Here is a 21,858-nt window from a genome sequence, read left to right as displayed (position 1 = left end):
TGGGGAGGGTATGTGCTATGGTGAGTGCTGTGAAGTATGTAAACCTGGCGATTCACAGACCTGTACCCCTGGGGATAAAAATATATGTTTATAAAAAAATAAAAATAAAAAAAAAAGAAAGGGAATAGATTCATATTCCATACACACAAGCTTTATTTGAAATATCAAAATAAGGAAAAGCAGGAAAGGGTCTCTGCTCAGGGAGGGGAGCACAGAAACTGGAAGAGGGTCTCTTCTCAGGGAGAAGAAAAGCAAATTCCATCTATTCTACAATTTTGTTTCTAGATGGCCATGAGATTTAATGTACAAAAAAAAAAAAAAAAGAAAAGAAACAAAACTAACTTACTAAATGAAAAAATAAAATGCAAGTTTTTTTCATATGTTGTCCAGAGCTAGTTCTCTTGTTCTGCTTATTCTAGAAATGCAGATTCCTTTAAAATAGAAATCATTCTTGCATATTGTTTACAAATACAAATCATTTCTAGGATAGACACTAAGTTGGTTCTAGAAAGAGAGAAGGAGAGAGGGAAGAAGGGAGGGATGAGGGAGGGAAGGAAGGGAAAAGGGAGGGAGGAAGAGAGGTTAGAGAAGAGATTTAAACATGAATGCTTTGAAAGGGGCAATTTCATGTTGAGAGTCCCTGCTGTAGACTTAGGCTTTAAACTTCTGCTGTCACATTATTCCTCTTGGGTTATGGGATTTTTACTTGCCAACACTCATTCTGAATGCTGAGCCATTTAAAAATCATTCATTCATAGCTTGGGAAGCAAATAAGGTCAGAACATTTTCAGACAGATAAATTATGACTATCACCTTACCAGAGTTGTCTCAGCTGGACAGCTGAATGAATTTAAATTAATCTCAGTCAGTTTTAACCCACTGTAGATATGACCCCTAGGCTTTTCTTCAATAAAAATCAGTTGCAGCAAAATAACTTTGCTTCACTAGTGAACAGTCATAAGTTGACCACTATGTAGCTGCTGGTTAATAAGCAATGAATTGTCCTAAGGGTGCCAAGAGCACAAACTGTGAAACACCGGAGTGTCTGTCCTCCAGTTTTATTTCAATGTAAACCTAAAGTTAATGTAAATTTTAAGAAGACCATATAACATGGGGCACCTGGGTGGTTCAGTTGGTTAACTGTTCGACTTGTGGTTTTAGCTTAGGTCGTGAACTCAGGGTTCTGAGATCAAGCCCCAAGTAGAGCTCCACGTTCAGCATGGAGTCTTCTTGGGATTCTCTCTCTCTCTGCCTCTCCTGCTCATGCTTTCTCTCTAAAAATAAGTAAATCTTAAAAAAAAAAAAAAAAAGGCCACGTAACTAACATATCTATCACTGTGCTGTATTTACCATAGTTGATGCTTAAACTAATATCAAATATAACTTCAGAAATAATGGCAATATTTTTAAAAATTATGAAATGTTACAATACCACCCATACAAACTCATGATTCCAGTAAGTTATAAGAGAATATTCTATTCATTATTGTGCTTTCCATGTGTTATTTATTAATCAACCATAATTTGAAATGTCTGCAAATCTTCACACTTGTGAAATCTCCCACTATTTTTTTTCTTCCTAATTTCAGTGAAAAAGCTTACATACCTAAACATAAATTTTACTCTTCCAATTTAGGCCCCATGAGTGATACTCAAAGAAACTGAGAGCACTCCCCCTAAGCTAATAAGAAATAATACTGAAAATTTGATAACCTTGTACGTAATTTTTGTTCCCTTAGACAGAAGAAGAGATATGTGAGTAAAAAAGATATTTTGTTGCCCAAAGGTATCAGTTAACATATTGTATTAGTAATGAATATATGAAATAGCAATCTACTAAAAAGGCCACAGGTCTATTGCAAAAAGTGTCTTTACATGATCCCCAAAGCTAAAGAATGTTACTGAAGGCCTAGATCCCAGAATATCCATTGTATTCATACTTGACCTTTCTTGTCTCACCAGCCAAAATACCTACCAAAGCAAACAGCAATTAAGAATACATGTGGAGAGGAGGGGCAAGATGGTGAAGTAGGAGCCCCTGTTTCAACCAGTCCCCTAAAATGAGCTAATTACCTACCAGAACACTCTGAACACCCATGAAATCAGCCTGAGATGTGGGATTACACACTTCTGGATCTCTACGGGGGCAGAAGACACCAGTGGAGAGGTAAATCATACTGGGAATGATCGGACTGATATCGGAAGATAAATAAAATGGGGAGGGAGCCACCAGAAGCAACCCGCTGGAAAGTAATACACCAATATGAAAGTGCCCTGTGATTGGGGACCAGCATTACCTTGGAGTCTGGTTAAAAGCACTCAAAAAGAGCAAAAGATCCTAAGGGGAAACTGGTGGAACCAAGTGGTCATGGGGATGGGCCTAAGCCCATGGACCCATATGGCCACCGCCAGCAACCACCTGTGCTAGAGAGAGTACAGCTGAGCCCCAGGTTTGCCGGCTTTTTTCATGGCTGGGCTGGGCTCACTCTAGCCCTCACATGAGGCAATCTGATGACAGTACCAGCCTGTGCTCCCTAGAACTTTTACTCACTACACTACCCAGGTGTGACCCACTCCCTGCTGACCCTGAGACAGCTCCATCCTGGTCTTTCCGTCCTAGCGTGCGGTCTCTAGGACAGGCAGAGGGCTGGGACTCTCCCAGCCTCAGCACAATCACAAGAGTCGGCAACCCGAGGTCTGCAGTCCCGGAAGAGACAGACACCAGGAGCGGGCTCCCTGGATCAATATAGCTCACGGTTTAGGCACGGGGGTGCAGAGATAAGCAGGAGCTGCAGGTACCCCCTGAGATGGTGGCTGGGGATGTGCTCTGCCTGCAGCAGGTTGCACGGCTCAGCGGAGTTTGCAGAGAGGGAGTCTGTGTTCTGGGCCACACAGAGGGGAGCAGACTGAGGCTTCTCTCTGAAACAGAGGTCTCGGTGCAGTTTGCTTTCCTCTAAACCTCCAAAATGCCTCAAAACACCGCCAAAGGAAAAAAAGAAAGAAAGAAAAAGAAAAAGAAAAAAACTTCAGAGAACAAAGCCTGAAAAACCGGTTTCTAGAGCCCCTTGACAGAGGCAGGAGGACTCAACCCAAGCGAGGCTGCCTGAAAAACAATGTGGCAGGCCCCAACCCCAGAAAGCCAGCCAAAAGAACGAGAGGACAACGACCACAGGGTCCCCGTACAACCCCAATATTGGGGGAAACAATATATTAAGCTCCCAGTATTGCCCTAAAACCTGTATATTTCATAGCTAAAACTTTTATTTTTATTTTTAATTAGTTCTCACTATCCTTGTTCTGTTTAATTTTTTCAACCAATGTAACATCACAATGAGAGGTTCAATACAACATATTCCATAATAACCTTTTAACTTAAACTTTTTTCATACAGATACCTGTGTTTTTCTTTTCTATTTTTTTAATACACATATAGATATAAGCTTCAAGGTAATCCTCTTTCCCTAATCAATACTACCCCTATATATACCAGTTTTAATCTCCCTTTATCTCTGGGAAGTTGAGTCCTTCAACAAAGATATCAAGATATACCCAGGAAGAATCAAAATAACCTTCCTCGCCCACACTGAGGATTTATAACCACCCTCCCATCTTTTTCTTCTGTCAGTGTTTCTGTGTATTTGTTTTTGTTCTGGTAGTATATAAATCTTATCCTTGGGGTTCTTTTTGGCTAGTTTCTTTCTTTTTTTTTTTTTTTCTTGTCATTTACTTTTGTCAGTCTTTTTGTTTGTCTGTTTTTGTTTGTATATACCTTAAAATCTTACCTTTATGGCCCATCCTGGCTTGGTATTCTCTCCAATTGCTCAGAAGTGTTCCAGGGTGCACCTTGCCTAGATCGCAGTTGATACATTCAGCTACATATCCCTTCAACCACCTCTCACCAAAATGACTAGCAGGAGGAACGCCAACAGAGGAAAAATTCAGAGACTGTGCCCTCTCCATCAGAGCTATTGGATATGGAAATAAACAGTATATCAGAAAGGGAATTCAGGGTAACAATTATTCAGGCAATGCTAAGTTGGAGAAAACCATTAATGACAACATGGAATCGATAAGGGCAGAAGTGAAAGCTGCCCGGGAAGAAGTTAAAAATTCTATCAATGAGATCCATTCTAATCTAAATTCTCTAACAGCTAGAGTAATCGAGGCAGAAGACAGAATTAGTGATCTAGAGGACAAACTGAGAGAGAAGAAGGATCAGGACGAGGCCTGGAACAAACAACTTAGAATCCATGAAAACAATTAGGGAAATAAATGATGACATGAAACATTCCAACGTCAGAATTATTGGGATCCCTGACAGGGAGGAGAAAGAAAGAAGACAACAAGATATATTTAAACAAATTCTCCATGAAGATTTTCCCAATCCGGTGAATGGAACCAGCATTTGTGTCCTAGAAGCAGAAAGATCACCCCCCAAGATCATAGGATCTAGAAAGACCTCAAGACCCCTGATCGTGAAACTGATGAATCATAATTTTAGATGGGAGCTCTTGAGAGCAGCTAGGGGGAAGAGATCCCTTAAGTAAAGAGGGAGGTCCATCAGAATAACATCAGATCTGCCCACAGAAGCCTGGCAAGCCAGAAAGGGCTGGCATGACATGCAGGGCACTAAATGAGAAGAACATGCAGCCAAGAATAATTTATCCAGCAAGACTGACATTCAAAATGGATAGAGAGATAAAAAGCTTCCAAGACAGGCAAGGTTTAAAAGAGTATGTGAACACCAAGCCAGGACTACAAGAAATATTAAGGGGGGTTCTATAAAAGAAGAAAGAACTGAAGAGTTTCAAAGAACAGAAATTTACAGAGATAATCTATAGAAACAAGGACTTCACAGGCAACATGATGTCAATAAAAACACCTTTCAATAATCACTCTCAATGTGAATGGCCTAAACACTCATAAAATGGGACAGGGCTGCAGACTGGATAAAACGACAGGACCTATCCATATGCTGTCTACAGGAGACCCATTTTGAACCTAAGGATACAACCAGACTGAAAGAGGAGGGATGGAGAAGCATCTTTCATGCTAATAGGCCTCAAAAGAAAGCTGGGGTAGTGATTCTCATATCAGATAAATTAGATTTTAAACTAAAGACTGTAGTCAGAGATACAGAAGGACACTACCTCATTCTTAAAGGGTCTATCCACCAAGAAAAATATAACAATTGTAAATATTTATGACCCCAATATGGGAGCAGCCAACTACATAAGACAACTGTTAATCAAGATAAAGAGTCATATTGATATGAATACATTAATAGCAGGGGATCTTAACATGCCACTCTCAGTAATAGACAGATCATCCAAGCAGAAAATCAATAAAGAAACAAGAACATTGAATGACACATTGAACCAGATGGAACTCATGGATATATACAGAACATTCCACCCTAAAATAACAGAATGCTCATTCTTCTCGAGCACATGTGGAACTTTCTCTAGAACAGACCATATACTGGGTCACAAATCAGGGTTCAACTGATACCAAAAGACAGATTATTCCCTCATATTCTCAGACCACAATGCTTTGAAACTGGAACTCAACCACAAGAAAAAGTTTGGAAGGAATTCAAACACTTGGAAGCTAAAGACCACCCTGCTTAAGAATGTTTGGATCAACCAGGAAATCAAACAAGAACTCAAACAATTCATGGAAACCAATGAGAATGAAGACACTTTGGTCCAAACCCTATAGGATATGGCAAAGGTGGTCCTAAGGGGGAAAGACATAGCCATCCAAGACCCCCTCAAAAAAACTGAAATATCCAGAATACACCAGCTCTCTTTACACCTCAAGAAACTGGAGAATCAACAACAAATTAAGCCAACCCCACATTCAAGAAGGGAAATAATCAAGATTAGAGCAGAGATCAATGAGATAGAAACTAGAGACACAGCAGAACACATCAACGAAACTAGAAGCTGGTTTTTTTTTTTTTTTTGAAAGAATCAGTAAGATTGATAAACCACTGGCCAAACTAATCCAAAAGAAAAGAGAAAGTACCCAAATTAATAAAATTATGAATGAAAAGGGAGAGATCATGACTAACACCAAGGAAATAGAAACAATCATCAGAAATTATTATCAACAACTATATGCCAGTAAGTTAAGCAACCTAGATGAAATAGATGCATTGCTAGAAACCTATAAACTTCCAAAACTGAATCAGGAAGAAACTGACAACATGAAAAAGACCAATATCTAGTAATGAGATTGAAGCAGTGATCAAAAACCTCCCAAAAAACAAGAGCTCAGGACCTGACAGATTCTCTGCAAAATTCTACCAGTCAAAGAAGAAATAATACCTATTCTCTTGAAGCTGTTTCAAAAACATAGAAACAGAAGGAAAACTTCCAGACTCTTTTTATGAAGCCAGCATTATCCTGATCCCCAAACCGAGCAAAGACCCCACCAAAAAGGAGAATTTCAGACCAATACCCCTGATGAATATGGATGCTAGATTATCAACAAGATCCCAGCTAATAGGATACAACAGTACATGAAAAACATTATCCACCATGACCAGGTGGGATTTATCTATGGGATGCAAGGGTGGTTCAACATTCGCGAATCAATCAATGTGACAGAACAAATCAATAAGAGAGAAGAACCACATGGCACTCTCAATTGATGCAGAAAAGCATTTGACAAGATACAGCAACCGTTCTTGAATAAAACAATTCAAAGTATAGGGATAGAGGGAACATTCCTCAAATTCATAAAATCTATCTATGAAAAACCCACAGCAACTATCATCCTCAATGGGGAAAAGCTGAAGCTTTCCCTCTGAGATCAGGAACATGACCAGGATGCCCACTCTCACCACTCTTGTTCAACATAAGAACATAGAAGTCCTAGCAAGAGCAGTCAGACAACAAAAAGAAATAAAATATATTCAAATTGACAATGAAGAAGTCAAACTCTCTTTGCTGAGTACATGATACTTTATATGCAAAACCCAAAAGACTCCACCCCTAAACTACTAGAACTCATACAGCAATTCAGTAATGTGGCAGGATACAAAATCAATGTACAGAAATCAGTTCTTTTCTTTTACACTAACAATGAAAATATAGAAAGATAAATTAGAGAATTGATTCCATTTACTATAGCACCAACACCCACAAGATACCTGGGAATAAATTTAACCAAAGAGCTAAAGGATCTATACTCAAGGAACTACCAAACACTCATGAAAGAAATTGAAGAAGACACAAAAAGATGGAAGAGCATTCCATGCTCATGGTTTGGAAGAATAAACATTGTTAAAATGTCTATACTGCCCAGAGAAATCTATACTTTCAATGCCATCCTGATCAAAATTCCATCGGCATTTTCCAAAGAGCTAGAACAAACAATCCTAAAATTTGTATGGAACTACAAGAGACCCTGAATTGCTAAGGAAATGTTGAAAAAAAATAAAAAACTGGGGGCATCACATTGCCTGATTTCAAGCATTACTACACAGCTGTGATCACCAACACAGCATGGTACTGGCACAAAAACAGACACAAAGAACAATGGAACTGAGTAGAGAGCCCAGATATGGACCCTCAACTCTATGGTCAAATAATCTTCAACAAAGCAGGAATATATATACAGTGGAAAAAAAGAAAGTCTCTTCAATAAATGCTGCTGGGAAAACTGGAACAGCTATGTGCAGAAGAATGAAACTTGACTATTCTCTTACACAAAGATACACAAAGATAAATTCAAAATTGATTAAAGACCTCAACATGAGGCAGAAATCTATCAAAATCCTAGAAGAGAACATAGGCAGTAACCTCTTCGACATCGGCCACAGCAACTTCTTTCAAGATATGTCTCCAAAGACAAAGGAAACAAATTCGAAAAAGAACTTTTGGGACTTCATCAAGATCAAAAGCTTCTGCACAGCAAAGGAAATAGCCAACAAAACAAAGAGGCAACACACAGGATGGGAGAAGATATTCACAAATGACACTACAGACAAAGGGCTGATACCCAAGATCTATAAAGTTCTCCTCAAACTCAACACCCAAAAAACAGATAATCACATCAAAAAATGGGCAGAAGACATGAACAGACACTTCTCCAAAGAAGACATACAAATGGCTAACAGACACATGAAAAAGTGTTCATCATCATTAGCCATCAGGGAGATTCAAATCAAAACCACATTGAGATGCCACCTTACACCAGTTAGAATGGCCAAAATTAACAAGGCAGTAAACAACATGTGTTGGAGAGGATGTAGAGAAAGGGGAACCCTCTTACACTGTTGGTGGGAATGTGAGTTGGTGTAGCCACTTGGAAAACAGTGTGGAGAGTCCTTAGGAAATTAAAAATAGAGCTTCCCTATGACCCTGCAATTACACTACTGGGTATTTACTCCAAAGATACAGATGTAGTGAAAAGAAGGGCCATCTGTACCCCAACGTTCATAGCAGCAATGGCCACAGTAGCCAAACTGGAAAGAACCAAGATACCCTTCAATGGACGAATGCATAAAGAAGATATGGTCCATATATACAATGGAGTATTATGCCTCCATCAGAAAGGATGAATACCCAACATTTATATCAACATGGATGGGACAAGCAGAGAAAGTCAATTATCATATGGTTTCACTTACTTGTGGAGCATAAGGAATAACATGGAGGACATTGGGAGATGGAGAGGAGAAGTGAGATGGGGGAAATCAGAGGGGGAGACAAACCATGAGAGACTGTGGACTCTGAGAAACAAACTGAGGGTTTTGGAGGACGAGGTCGGTGGGGGGTTGGGTGAGCCTGATGGTGGGTATTATGGAGGGCACATACTGTATGGAGCACTGGGTGTGGTACATAAAATGAATTTTGGAACACTGAAAAGAAAATGGGGGGAAAAAGAACACGTGATGTGTTCCTTCTCTTAGCACTCAGACTCTACCTGCCAATTCTCATCACTGTATTTTCAGGACAGAGAAACAAAAACTCATTGGTGGCACAGTGACAAAATCAGAACCCCTTTTGAAATGTGTTTCATAACTCAATATGAAATTTTTTTACACAAAAGATTTCGGAAATTATGGACTTCAAAGGAATAATCTGAGTTTGCAAATATAAAACTCATGTTTAATTACCTTTCAATCATATATACATGTGTATGTGCTTATTATGTGTGTGATACACAAACATGTATAGTGTAAAGATGTTATGTTACATGAGCAATTCTTTTATGGTTGTGATTTTTCCATTTTGATAGAATTCAAATTAACATATGGATTGTATAACATGTAAAGATATTATCCCTAACATGGTCAAGTACTAAGTGAATTTTTTCCAAAAACAATGAAAATGAACAGCTTTTCAAATATGTTTGTCAGGTCTCAAGTTTGCTTAATATGTATTTTTCTGCTAAAATTTAGCCAGTAGGTGGTTTTCATTTTTCAGTAAAAAACCTATACAAAGTTTATTTAATCTTATAAATCTCCCCGTGTTAAAATGGTACCCAGTATACTTCATTTTCCAGAAAGCATCATGCTTTAGCCAGGTAGAAATATACATAGGTTCTTGGAAGGATCTATAAGGAAAAATGCCAGTCATGGGAAATTCAGCCCCTATGGCAGTATCAGCCAGGGGAAATAATTTCAAAAGTTTATAGGAAGGCCTTTCAGCACTCTCAAGTGGTAACTTCCCATTCTTTTTTCCCTAGGATATCCTGAAAATATCCCTCAGAAGGGATTATTCACTATTAAAATAAATTGCTTTCAGCTGTGAATATTTAATTACAAATAATGAGTAGCAAAAGATGGCATGAAATGTCTCTTCCTAGTGAACCAGAATATGAGTTTGGTCTGGTGTCTGACAAAGGTAGGTAGAATCAAGACCAAATCATCAATTAAATATTTGGCAAAATAATTTAAATAAGTGTCCAATGGAAGTTATTACAAAAAGGCTATAGAATTTAATAGGATATGGAGTTAAGGAAACTAAAACTCTAAAGAAGCTCTCACAGGATTACTACAAAGGTTTCCTTGTCAGCTGACTAAGTAAAGCTCCTGGAAGAGTGAAAGACCTATGTGGTGTGTTTGCACTGACAGCTGGAGGACCAAGGGATCCATTCAGGTTGACAAGGCATTGATAGTGTGTTGGTAAGGTGTGGCATGTGGCACCACAGGCAAAAGAAACACACAGTACCAAACATTGTTCGAAAAGGGCAATGCTAGATGATATTATGTATTATTTATGAATGTACATGTATGTGACAAGTGTTTAAAAATATGGACTAGGAAAGACAAATCCCAAAGTCTGAATAGCAATTACTCCTGGAGAGGAAGAGAAGGAATATGAAAGAGGAACAGAGTATGGAAGTACAGCAAAAGTGATCTGAGAGATGATGGGTAAAATAGCTTTCTGAGCTGTGTATTTAAATTTTCTGGAGAATAAATTAAAAGAGAGAAGATTGTGTGCCTAGGTAGATCAGTCAGTTAGGTGGCCAACTTTGATTTCAGCTCAGGCCATGATCTCAGGTTTGTGAGATCAAGACTCGAGTCCAGCTCCCTGCTCAGTGGGAAGTATGCTTGAGATTCTGTTTCTCCCTCTCCCTCAGCCCCTACCTCCACCTCTCATGCTCTCTATCTCTCTCAAATAAATAAATGTTTAAAAGAAAAAAAACAGTCTGACTCTTGATTTCAGCTCAGGTCGATCTCAGTATTGTGAGACCAAGCCCCACACTGGGCTCTGTGCAGCATAGAGCCTGCTTTAGATTCTCTTTCTCCATCTCCATCTGCCCCTCCCACCTTCCTCCCCCCACCTAAAAATAAATATAGATAGATAAATAGATAGAAGTTTGATTATGAGGAGGAACAAAGAAATGAGAGTTAACAAGATACTAAAGATACTAATTATTCTACCAAATTAATGCCATTCCTTAAAAACATCCCACATTTTCTATATCTCCTCTATGCCAATGTTTTCCTGAAACTGTATTGTCCACCCACCAATATCTCTGCCAAAAAAAAAAAAAAAAAAAGAATCCTACATTTCCTCAAAGCCAACTCAAGCATTAATTTCCATATCAAGCCTTACCTTAATTTCTAAAAGAAAAAAAAGTATTTTCTCTCTCAATACTCTATGTGCTTACTCTGGCCCAGATTTAATGGCACTGATAAAATATTACTATTATTTACTATAACAACATGTATTTTTATCCCCAGCCAGAATGCAACACATGGTAAAAACCTGCTTATGGAAAGTGCCCAATGGATGTTTTTGAACTGAAAACTTTGCTGTATTTCAGCACAGTTTTCTTCACTATTTCAGTTTTTCAGAACCAGTCTCATTAAAAAAAAAAAAAATTTAAATATATATATATATATATGTCATCTGTGAATATAAATTTATGAAAATAAAATAGGATAATGCAATACAAGAATATGTCTGGTGTGTGAAAGAACTGAAGATACAACCAGGCACTGTAGTTACAAAGATAATCTCTTTTAATCTTCAAAACAATCACTAAGCATAAGTTTTGTTTATTTCTCCATTTTATAATTGAGGTAACTGGGACTCACTGAGAGCAATAACCAAGTTTCTACAACTAGTTAGTGAAGTTTGAGCCCAGAGCCTTTCCCTTCTTGGTTTCTTTCTCTGTCGCTTCCCCCACCCCACACACATATCCTGCTGGACACCTCTTGGTCTTTTTAAAGAAAACATAGAACTGATTAAAAAGCAAAACAAAACAAAAAAAACTATTGCAATATCTAATCAAATAACTGATTTCATTAAAGAGGGGGATTAAAATTACTTTACATCTATTTAGTGCTTTAATATCATTTCAAATTTCTCCATGTCCATCATTCATTTGATTCTCACAAGTTATTATTAAATTTATTTACATATAATACATATTAATGATTCTCCAACAAAGATCAATACAAATCCTCCAAACATTGCACAGTAGTTTCTAATTAACTCAACACAGACCTGTTTCATTACTTTACCATAATCTATTTCATCCTCCTTTATTACATAATGTGTTCTACCTTTTGGACCGTTCTGCAGAGGTCATAGCATATTCATAAGATTTATATATTTTGCTACTGGACAGAGTGTGTATCTTCAAAGTATTGGTTCTTCATTCCTCACCCTTCCCTTTTCATGAAATCAAAGAAATTTTCCCAGAACTGTAATTTACACATTTTCTCCATGATCTTGGGTAGTTGGCTTTAAAAGCCTTTAAAAGCCTTTTGAAGTAGCAAAGTCAGATACTAAATGTCATGGTGTCATCTCCCCTCTATATCCTTCATTTAGGCTAAGACTGTGCTCTCAACCCAAAACTTCTGTTACCTTCACCCACTGCTCAGAGTGGGAAACAGCACACATGAAATATTTACTTTATTTTAGTGCCCTTAAAAGTACCTGCCTAGTAGGGATATTGCAAAGGTTAAGTAAAATAGGACGTATAAAAATATTAGAGTAAGGCTGTACACACAGTAGATGCTCAGCAAATAGTGGCTATTAATTTATTATTATTTTTGCCTTATATCTTAATAACTTCATTTATAAAACTTATTTTCTTATTTATAAGCACAGTCATATTTTACATCTTTCTGGGTAATAACTTTCCTCCTTTTCAAGCTTTTCAATCATTCAGGATTAAATATCCTTATAATGTCTTTTTCATAGTTTGGCTTTTTGTTGCAAAATGTTCCATTTAGTAGAATACTTTCTTCTCCCATTTCAATAATAGTAGAAGGAATGTGAACTTAAGCAATCACTGCCATAAGTTTTCTGCCTTAATAATGAAAACCAAAACATCACACCCTAAAAACAACTTTGTATCAGTCAGACCAAGCTTTCTTTCTTCTTGTGAATTTACCTTCTAATTCTGCAATTATATTCTACAATATATACAAGGACTAAAATAAGAGGATACAGTATACCCTGGAACATGAGGATTAAATCAGATGTTGTACATGAAATGCTTAGGATCACACCTGGAACATAGTAACTGCTCATCAAAAGTCACGTTTTGTTGTGGTACATCTAAGCAATGATATGGATGGAGAACTCACCGCCTAGAACCAACAATACTCCTAGTACTTGGGTGGGTGTCTATAAAAGAGCTTTTCCTTTGAGTCCCAAGAATAGCCAATGATGTGCCCACAGTAAGTAGGAGCAAAAGAGAGGCAAAAGAAATAATGGTGAATAAGAAAACTAATTTTCAAAACAGAAGATGCAACTGTAGATTCCTAGAATGATTAGGGAGATAATTAGCCTTATTGCAAAGGCCTGGACCCTCCAAATGATGCTCAAGGGTCTGTCAAAAACAAAACAAAACAAAACAAAACAAAAAAAACCCAGTTCTGATAGTTATTGCTGTTTTTTTTTTTTTCCCCTAGTCTCAGGGTTTATTTTTCTTGAGATAGCATAGTAAACATCCGCTTAATTCTCTCCCTTGACAGAGCTTTGATTTGTCCCAAGAAGTGCATCTTCTGGGTCGCCTGGATGGCTCAGTCGGTTAAGGGTCCAACTCTTGATTTCAGCTCAGGTCATGATCTCAGGGTCCTGGGATCAAGTTCCATGTCCTGCTCCGTGCTCAGGAGGGAGTCTGCTTGAGGACTTTCTATTTCTCTCTGCGTCTCTCCCAGCTCACAAACCCTCTAATATGTAAATAAAATATTTTTAAAAAAGAACTGCATCTTCTGTGTCAGTCCCTCATCTCTTTCCCCCAGTGTCAAGAGAAGTTCTAGAAAAATCTTTAATACCTGCCTAAAAATGCAAGTGACCTAGTTTCTAAAATTTTCTATCACAATTATTAAATATAAATACCATGCCTTGTTTAATAGACTTTGCTTTATCATGCCAGAAATTGCACGTTTCTCCCATGTGCTGTTGAAGAAGGCAGTCAAAGGTCTGTCCCAACAGGCCTTATGATTTGGGTAGAGCTTTGCAGTGGGGCCAGAACCTCTAAGCCCCACATTGTCTTTCCACAGCTATCTCCCACGGCTCAAACCCTGAGACATAATATCTTTTATTAAATTATCTACGTCTTCACCCTTTGGTTAAAACAGTCAGCTATCCTATTAAATCCCTGCCTTGATCCCACAGAAAGAAAAAAGATATATATTCTTACTTTTGTGTCTGCAAGAGCTCTACAATGAGTTAAATTTTCCAAAATTTCTTCCTGCTTACCTTCTTAACCTAAGCTGTTTTTCCTTTGAGTTTCACATTATCTTGTTTCAGTCATACTAACATGGATGAATTTACCTTTTCTTACATCTCTGATCACTTTGCCCTATCTCTGTACAAAGATTTTTATAGGTAGTTTATTTTTTCCAATTTTTTCTATTTGTTTCTGAGTATACACTTTTCATTAATAACTCTTGTAGCTATAAATACCTATTTTACTATCTAAAACTTTTTGGCTTTATTTCTTCCCTTAAGACTTCATGTTTTAATTTGTCCTACTATTCTAATCTCTTCAGAAGTGAGCAAAGAGAAACATGTATTTCATTTTTATGGATGTATGTTTTATGTATGTTTATTGAATTATAAAAATGCCACCTATAAGATCTCTGCTTTAAAAATTTTGTTATGATTTACTTTATAATGAAGATGATGACATATATTCTTGTTAAATTTCCACAGACACATGAAGAAAGGTTTATATTCTTTCAGTAGGAAGCACATCTCTCTCTCTCTCCGTGTGTGTGTGTGTGTGTGTGTGTGTGTGTAATCACACACGCACTCCACATGGTACTAATTCACACGTTCCCTTTATACTCTTTTCCAAACTATATACCATTCTTGAGAGTTGGAAACATACCATGCCTTGTGCCTAAGAATTTGAGCTTGAGCAAACACATCTCTTTGGCTCATCTTAGTATAACCAATTGTCAAGTTTTTACCCTATATATGTCTCTTAAGATGGTATCACCTCTTATAGGAAAGACAATGAAGTATAAAGAGAATCTTAGTAAGGCTGTTCTGGACGTCTCTAAGAAAACTCACAATTTCTAAATGGAGGCTTTTCTATGACTGATCACTAGTACATGGGCCCCACAGGAAGATGACTTGGTCCAACGCTAGGAAGGATTGGAGATTAGAGTACTATAATGGAATTATACAGTTTTAGTACTTAAAAATGTCTTGAAGATCATCTGGTCTCTCATTGGCTGTCTCTCTCACACACACACAGACACACACAGACACACACATTTTACTTCCTCCTGTCGACTAAGGAATCACATGATCTTTCTCAAGATGGTTTATCCAAAGTTCCCACAGGCCACCAATATGTGTTTTACAGTGTACAACATGAAAATGTCACTTTCCCTAAATATAAGATGTCCAATTTAGTCATCTGTTATACTTGGTAAAAAATATGTGACAAAATAGCACCATATGTGTTTAAACATAAGAAGGAATCCATCAAAGTTAGGTCTGGCAAAAATAAGTATAATACATAAGGGAGGTAAATCTATACCATAAGAAAAAAACATTTTGTAAAAGTATTGCGGGCATTATTTGTAAGTGTAGAGGAAATGCAGATGGATGATACTATCTAGTTGCTAATATCTGAAACTGAGGTATCTAAATGAGCCATAGCAAATCTGTGTCTACTCACATGAATTGCTAAAATGCAGTATCTCCAAGGATTTATTGTGGAATTAGATTGACCTTTATACGAATCAGAGTATAATACATATGAGGAAGCTACATCAAACCCCACAACATTTCTTCTTTGGCTGTGCCAAAGAAATTAAGCCCTTGTAGTTTTTAAATAATGGAAGTAAATATAAGTGAGACCACAATATAATCTTAAAGAAAAAACATTTTCTCTTCAGCAAGATACATATATTAAAGTGAACTGGAATGCACAGAAAGAACCATCCCCTGAGTTAATAAGATACAGCTGCTTCTTTTGGAAACAGAACGATGGCTGAAGACACCTATGTATGTGATTCTCATCAGACATCAGCCATTATTCTATCATATTTATTGGCTCAGTGAGCAAGAAGTCTCATAATTTTGAATGAAATTGACCAGATTAGTTCTTTACCAAAACTCTGATACAATATACTTGCTAAATTATTAGTCATCTCTTCAAAGCCACCATCATAATACTGTGTGGTTTACCACGGAGGTACATTCAGTAAATAATCTGGCAAGTTAAAAGTTGAATTTCAAAAATGTGAAAACTATCTACAGCAGAACAAGGACTTATTTTTAAAAGAAAACAGTGTTATTGGGGCGCCTGGGTGGCTCAGTGGGTTAAAGCCTCTGCCTTCGGCTCAGGTCATGATCTCAGGGTCCTGGGATCGAGCCCCGCATCTGGCTGTCTGCTCAGCAGAGAGCCTGCTTCCTCCTCTCTCTCTGCCTGCCTCTCTGTCTACTTGTGATCTCTGTCTGTCAAATAAAAAAAAAAAAAAAAAAAAAAAAAAAGTGTTATTTAAAAATGTTCACTTTTATGTTCCATAGGTAAAGGTTAAATCATGAAAACAGAACAGACTTCCATTTGTGATAAATACTTTTATAGATTTCTATGGACCCTTCAATATTAATGATATTCTGTCAGCAAAAGACACAGATCAATAATTGAAATAATACAGTTTTTTTCCAGTATCAGAGATGGACTGTATGTCCTATAAACATAAAAAAAGATTAACAACAACAACAAAAGAAACAAACCAACAAAAACCCTACATGTCATTCCTACATGCCTTACGGAGCACAGGGTTATTTTATCCCATAACCCATACAACTATACTAGTATTTAAGACCATGGCTAATCTGAGATATAGTTAATTTTTCTTTTTTTTTAAAGATTTTATTTATTTATTTAACAGACAGAGATCACAGGTAGGCAGAGAGAGAGAGAGAGATGGAGGAAGCAAGCTCCCCGCAGAGCAGAGATCCCGATGCGGGGCTCAATCCCAAGACCCTGGGATCATGACCTGAGCCGAAGGCAGAGGCTTTAACCCACTGAGCCACCCAGGCACCCCTATAGTTAATTTTTCTCACACACCTGGGAAGAATAGGAAGGGTAAAACTAAGGCAAAATTCTAATGACAATCAGTTGCAGAACCAAGGCCTCCAAATGCCCATAAAAGATGCACATAAAAAAAAAAAAAAAAGAGTCTGGCTACAAGCATGATTCTTTCACTATAGCATCAGGGGATCATTGTATGAGCTAAGTGGAAGAATCTAACAAAGATTGTCATTTAAAAAGAGACACCTGGGCAAAGGACATCACTAGAAATTTAAGAATAAGGAAATCCAAAAGGCACAGCAAGGACAATTGAACTTGTTTAAATTCATCTGTAATTAATAAGCATTAAAAAAATAAAATACCACTTCTTCTCTTCTAGATCAGCAAATATGAAGACTAAAAATACCTAGCATTAGAAACAGCATGAAGAGTATCTATCCCACATAGTATCAGTAAGAAAATAAGGCACTTTTTCTTCTGGAAATTTCATTACTAAAAATATATCTTAAGGAGATACATGAATAAGTATACAAAAAATTTAAGCAAGAAAGTTCAGAGGAGCAATTTTTAATATCAGAAGGAAATAATCCATGGGGCGCCTGGGTGGCTCAGTGGGTTAAAGCCTCTGCCTTCGGCTCAGGTCATGATCCCAGGGTCCTGGGATCGAGCCCCACATTGGGCTTCTCTGCTCAATGGGGAGCCTGCTTCTCCCTCTCTCTCTCTGCCTGCCTCTCTGCCTACTTGTGATCTCTGTCTGTCAAATAAATAAAATCTTTAAAAAAAAAAGAAAGAAGTAATCTAAGTTTCTATCAATTAAGAACTATCCTGAGTTATCTAATCTCCATATTAAAATGATTAAGAGTATCGATGTTTATTTTAGTCTCTCAATTTACTGTTACCCTTACAGCCATGTGCCCCCTCCCCCCACATTTCTCAACACTTGTTAAGTCAGAGCATGTGACTATTATGAATAATGAGTGTTGAGCAGAGGTTATGGCTGACATGCCCATGTTGAAGTATATAAGTATATAAGTTGAAGTATATAAGAGCCAGTGTGTGAACATTCATCTTATCTCTACTCCTGACATAGAAACTGTATTTCTAAATAGCCTATCTGCAAGGCAAATGTTGGCTGAAACATTGAGTCACTAATTGGAAGATAGCTACTGGAGCCACAACAGACTTTATGAGATCAAAAAACAAACCTAAGTGTGTTGTTAGGGGGATTTGGTGATTTACTAATTACTGTCATAGAGACTAGCTTACCCTAACAAAAGTGAGATGCTATTGTAAAAAAAATTTACATATATATATATATATAAAATTGGCTTAGTCATCAAGTAGAAGGTAGTAAGAAAACTATTTCCAGAGACCAGTGAAATATTATATTCATGTTACAGTAGCAAAACATTTCATAAAATCGAAGACTTGGTAACTTGAAAAAGACTCTATACCTAATGAACTTATAGCTTTGGCCCAATGACTATGATGACTGAATGAATTAAACAGTGTGTGTTAATTGCTAACTGATGATGTTTGGCAAGTATTACAAGAAAAGTGAGATCAAGATAAAATCAGTACGAAGGAAGGTAGTGGGAAGCAAGCCCTCAAAATGAAATCTTACGATAATTATTTTTGTCCTTGGTCTTGAAAACAGAGCTGGTATCCTTGCTTATGGCAATGGGATGCTAGTAAACCATGGTGCTCTGCTGTATCATAATTAATCAGTGATCATCTGTGACTGATTGTGAGGATCTGCCGATTCAAGTGCTTTGAGATACTGAAGGGTGTTGCATGTTTCTGTTCCATAATTGTTTAAAAACACGGATAAGGAAGAGATACTTCTGCACCACAGAGTTTGTAGAAAGAAAATGACAAGTTTGGGTTTTGAACATTCTGATTTCAAAGCAAAAAAAAAAGATTCCCAGAATATTAATAAACAAGTGGCACTGCTTAACTTCCAGTGAGATGGTAGTGGTAATTACTGGAATAGGACATAAGCACGAAGTCATAATCTGAATGCTAAGAACATGGGTTTTTTGGCTTTTAGTCTTTGACCAGTGCCTAATCAACCATAGTGTCCTTAGATATAAAAGATATGAGCAGCATAGTAAATATTATTTGCTACGGTCTGAATGTTGTGTCTCTTCAAAATTCACCTGTTAAAATCCTAACGCCGATGTGATGATATTAGGATGTGGGGCCTTTGGTGATTAGGTCATGAGGCTGAAACCCTCATGAATGACAGTAATACCCTTATAAAAGAGGCCCAAGAAAGCTCCCTCACTCCTCCCACCATGTGAGGACACAATGAGAAGTCTACTGGAAAAGGGTTTTTACCAGAACCAAATCATCTGGCACCCTGATCTAGGATTTCCAGCCTCCGGAACCATGAGAAATAACTTTCTTTTGTTTATAAACTACCCAGGTATTTTGTTAGACAGCCCAAACTAAGACATTACTTTATCTATATAGCAGGAAAAAAAAAATAGGTCTGGTGACCAAACAGAATTGAGAAACCAAAACTGAAGTCACAGCTGCTTAGCCAGTATTTATAGATTCAAGAGTTCACAGACGCAAACTGTGATTGATAGGAAGGCTACTTCCCGTGGAGGAATGACCCTGCATAACTGCCACACATATTGTAAAGTTTTCTCCTAGTCTTCCCAAAGGTATTTACCACCATTTTCTTTGGTGACTGGTACATGGGAAAGAGGAGACAGCCATGCCTTTAAAAAGGTACTAAATACAGGTTCAAAATTGGTATTCATTCTTGAAGGTCCCAAAATGCCACAATATTCTGCAAATCAAAATGAGCATATAGTGATAATATGATAAATGGTGTTTTCATTCAAGTCTGTATCACAGTGAACTCAGTGGGCCTAAGGACCCATCCCGTGATTATATTCCCATTTCCCAGGTGCATAGTGTGAGCAGATATACTTAACAACTGGCAGACACTGGCTTCCTACCTCATGGAATATGGGCTATTATTATGAAAGGCAAGACCAAGGGGACTCCCACAGAACCTCCTCTCCCTCCACCAAACACCCAGGGAAGCTGGGAGTAAGTAAGAGCCACCGGCAGAACACAGGTGGATCTCCGCAGGTAACTATGTACAGCCATAAACTCAATCAAGTGATTCCACCAATTTCAGCTGCTAGTTTAGAAACAGTATCTTTAAAGAACAAATTAGCAAAGCCACTGATACCTGGTATGAGCGAGTTTCTCTGCATTCTTCTTCCAGCATCTGGATGGTGGGGATGCATGAAGCCATTGAGGGCAACAGAACAAGTGACATGAGGGAGTTGCAAGAGCGTCATGCTGATGTCTAAGAAATGTTTACCAGCTTCTTCTGGTGCCCTGACTCCTCACAGTCCCAGAGGGCCTCCAAGGCCCTGTGGCTTCCTGGGGCAGAGCCAGACTCCTTGCTGGGGATGACCCCTGGGCCACACTCTATCATATTCCTGCTCTCTCCCCACAGCAGTCCAGAAGACAGCTCGCCTAGCACCTTCTGCTTTCTGTTTTTTTAAAGATTACTAATAGCACACTGCTATGTAGTTGATCTTCTGCTGGAAACCGGATATACCCAGAGTTTAAATCAAGTACAGCCAATATTCTGTCAAAGGCAGAGGAGGCTGCCCTTGAGCGAGTAAGGCAGGCTGGCACAGTCCAGGACCATGGACTTCATAGTTGGGAATAAAGAAGGGCTGACGAGGAAATCGATGTAGGTGTTCACTGAATACTGCCTCCTTCATAACCACTACGGTATTCTCATTTCCAAATCTGTCAACTTCACTTTCCACCCTCTGACATTTAATCCACTGATTTAAATATATATTGGTCATGAGTTACAAATCCTCACCTCTGCCATTCCGCTAGAGCTTTTCCAGAAGAGTCTCCATTTCTTGCTTGATCTTGTTTCTCCACAAGTAATGCGAAGTTACTGTCAGTGTTGAGGTTAGAACTGAGGAGCTGCTGGTCGGCCATCCGGGCTAAGCAGCGCCAAGGCCAACAGAGGTGCTGTGGAAGTACCTCGGAAGGGGAGATGGACACCCACACAGAGTCACAGCAGTGACACGTGACCATGGAGAGGTGGCGCAGGTGCGGCGTGGTCGCTTCCCATGGGAAGAGCAAGTCCAAGTCTGCCCACAGCAAGACAGGAAAATGGGCGAACTGCTCCCATAGCCTCCCACTGAAGTTGTGCAGGAAGAGGCCCCGGCCCCTTCCTGCCACAGGCTGCCCTGCTCACAGGTGTTGTGGTCCTGGTCTTTGCACTTGCCCGCACGGCTAGACCTGAGCAAGCGAATGTCGAGAGGCTCAACAGGCTTTTGCAGAACGGTGCGGGTACCTGGTATTCAGTTATTAATAGGACAATTGCTTTTTTTCCCTCTTTAACAATTAGAAAAAACATGAAGAGAAGTCAGCTCTTACCTAACATAGCTGAAAGTTGTTTAGAACCAAATTAACTCTCCATTTCTCTACCAAACTCTAGTCTGCTTAGGTTTGCATCATAGAAAATCCTATAAAATAGGGCATTTCTTCCCCTACATTGGTGGCTTCATGAAAATTAAACCAAATAAGCAGGAGCCAGGGATTGTCTTCGATGATCTAATAAGATACATAGGAGCCAAAAGATGAGAGAGATAAATCCTGTGAAAACTCAAGGGCTAATCACTTCGGTCATGTTTCTGGGATCTAGTTGTTATGACATTCCCTCCAAAGTAAAAGGTAAATTACTTCATTTTCACTTTTTTACTACTAAAAAACTAGTACAGTAGTTGGAGTTCTCTTTGAATTCCTGAGACAATGTACACGACTTTGGAGTGTGCTTTTCTTACTAATTTATGGAAACCCATAAAATTAAGTTTT

The 21,858-nt window shown here is 38.2% G+C and overlaps 1 pseudogene; it reads right to left on the bottom strand.

The window, feature by feature from the left end:
* Positions 1 to 20,309, bottom strand: part of LOC111147294 — a 149,152-nt pseudogene extending 128,843 nt beyond the window's left edge.
* Between the last annotated feature and the right edge of the window lie 1,549 nt (positions 20,310 to 21,858).

The sequence above is a fragment of the Enhydra lutris genome, unplaced genomic scaffold, assembly GCF_002288905.1.
Source record: "Enhydra lutris kenyoni isolate GAN:26980312 unplaced genomic scaffold, ASM228890v2 scaffoldscaffold16, whole genome shotgun sequence".
NCBI classification, from domain to species: Eukaryota; Metazoa; Chordata; class Mammalia; order Carnivora; family Mustelidae; genus Enhydra; species Enhydra lutris.
Note: the sequence above shows the minus strand (reverse complement) of the source record. Positions and strands in the feature narration are given on the sequence as shown.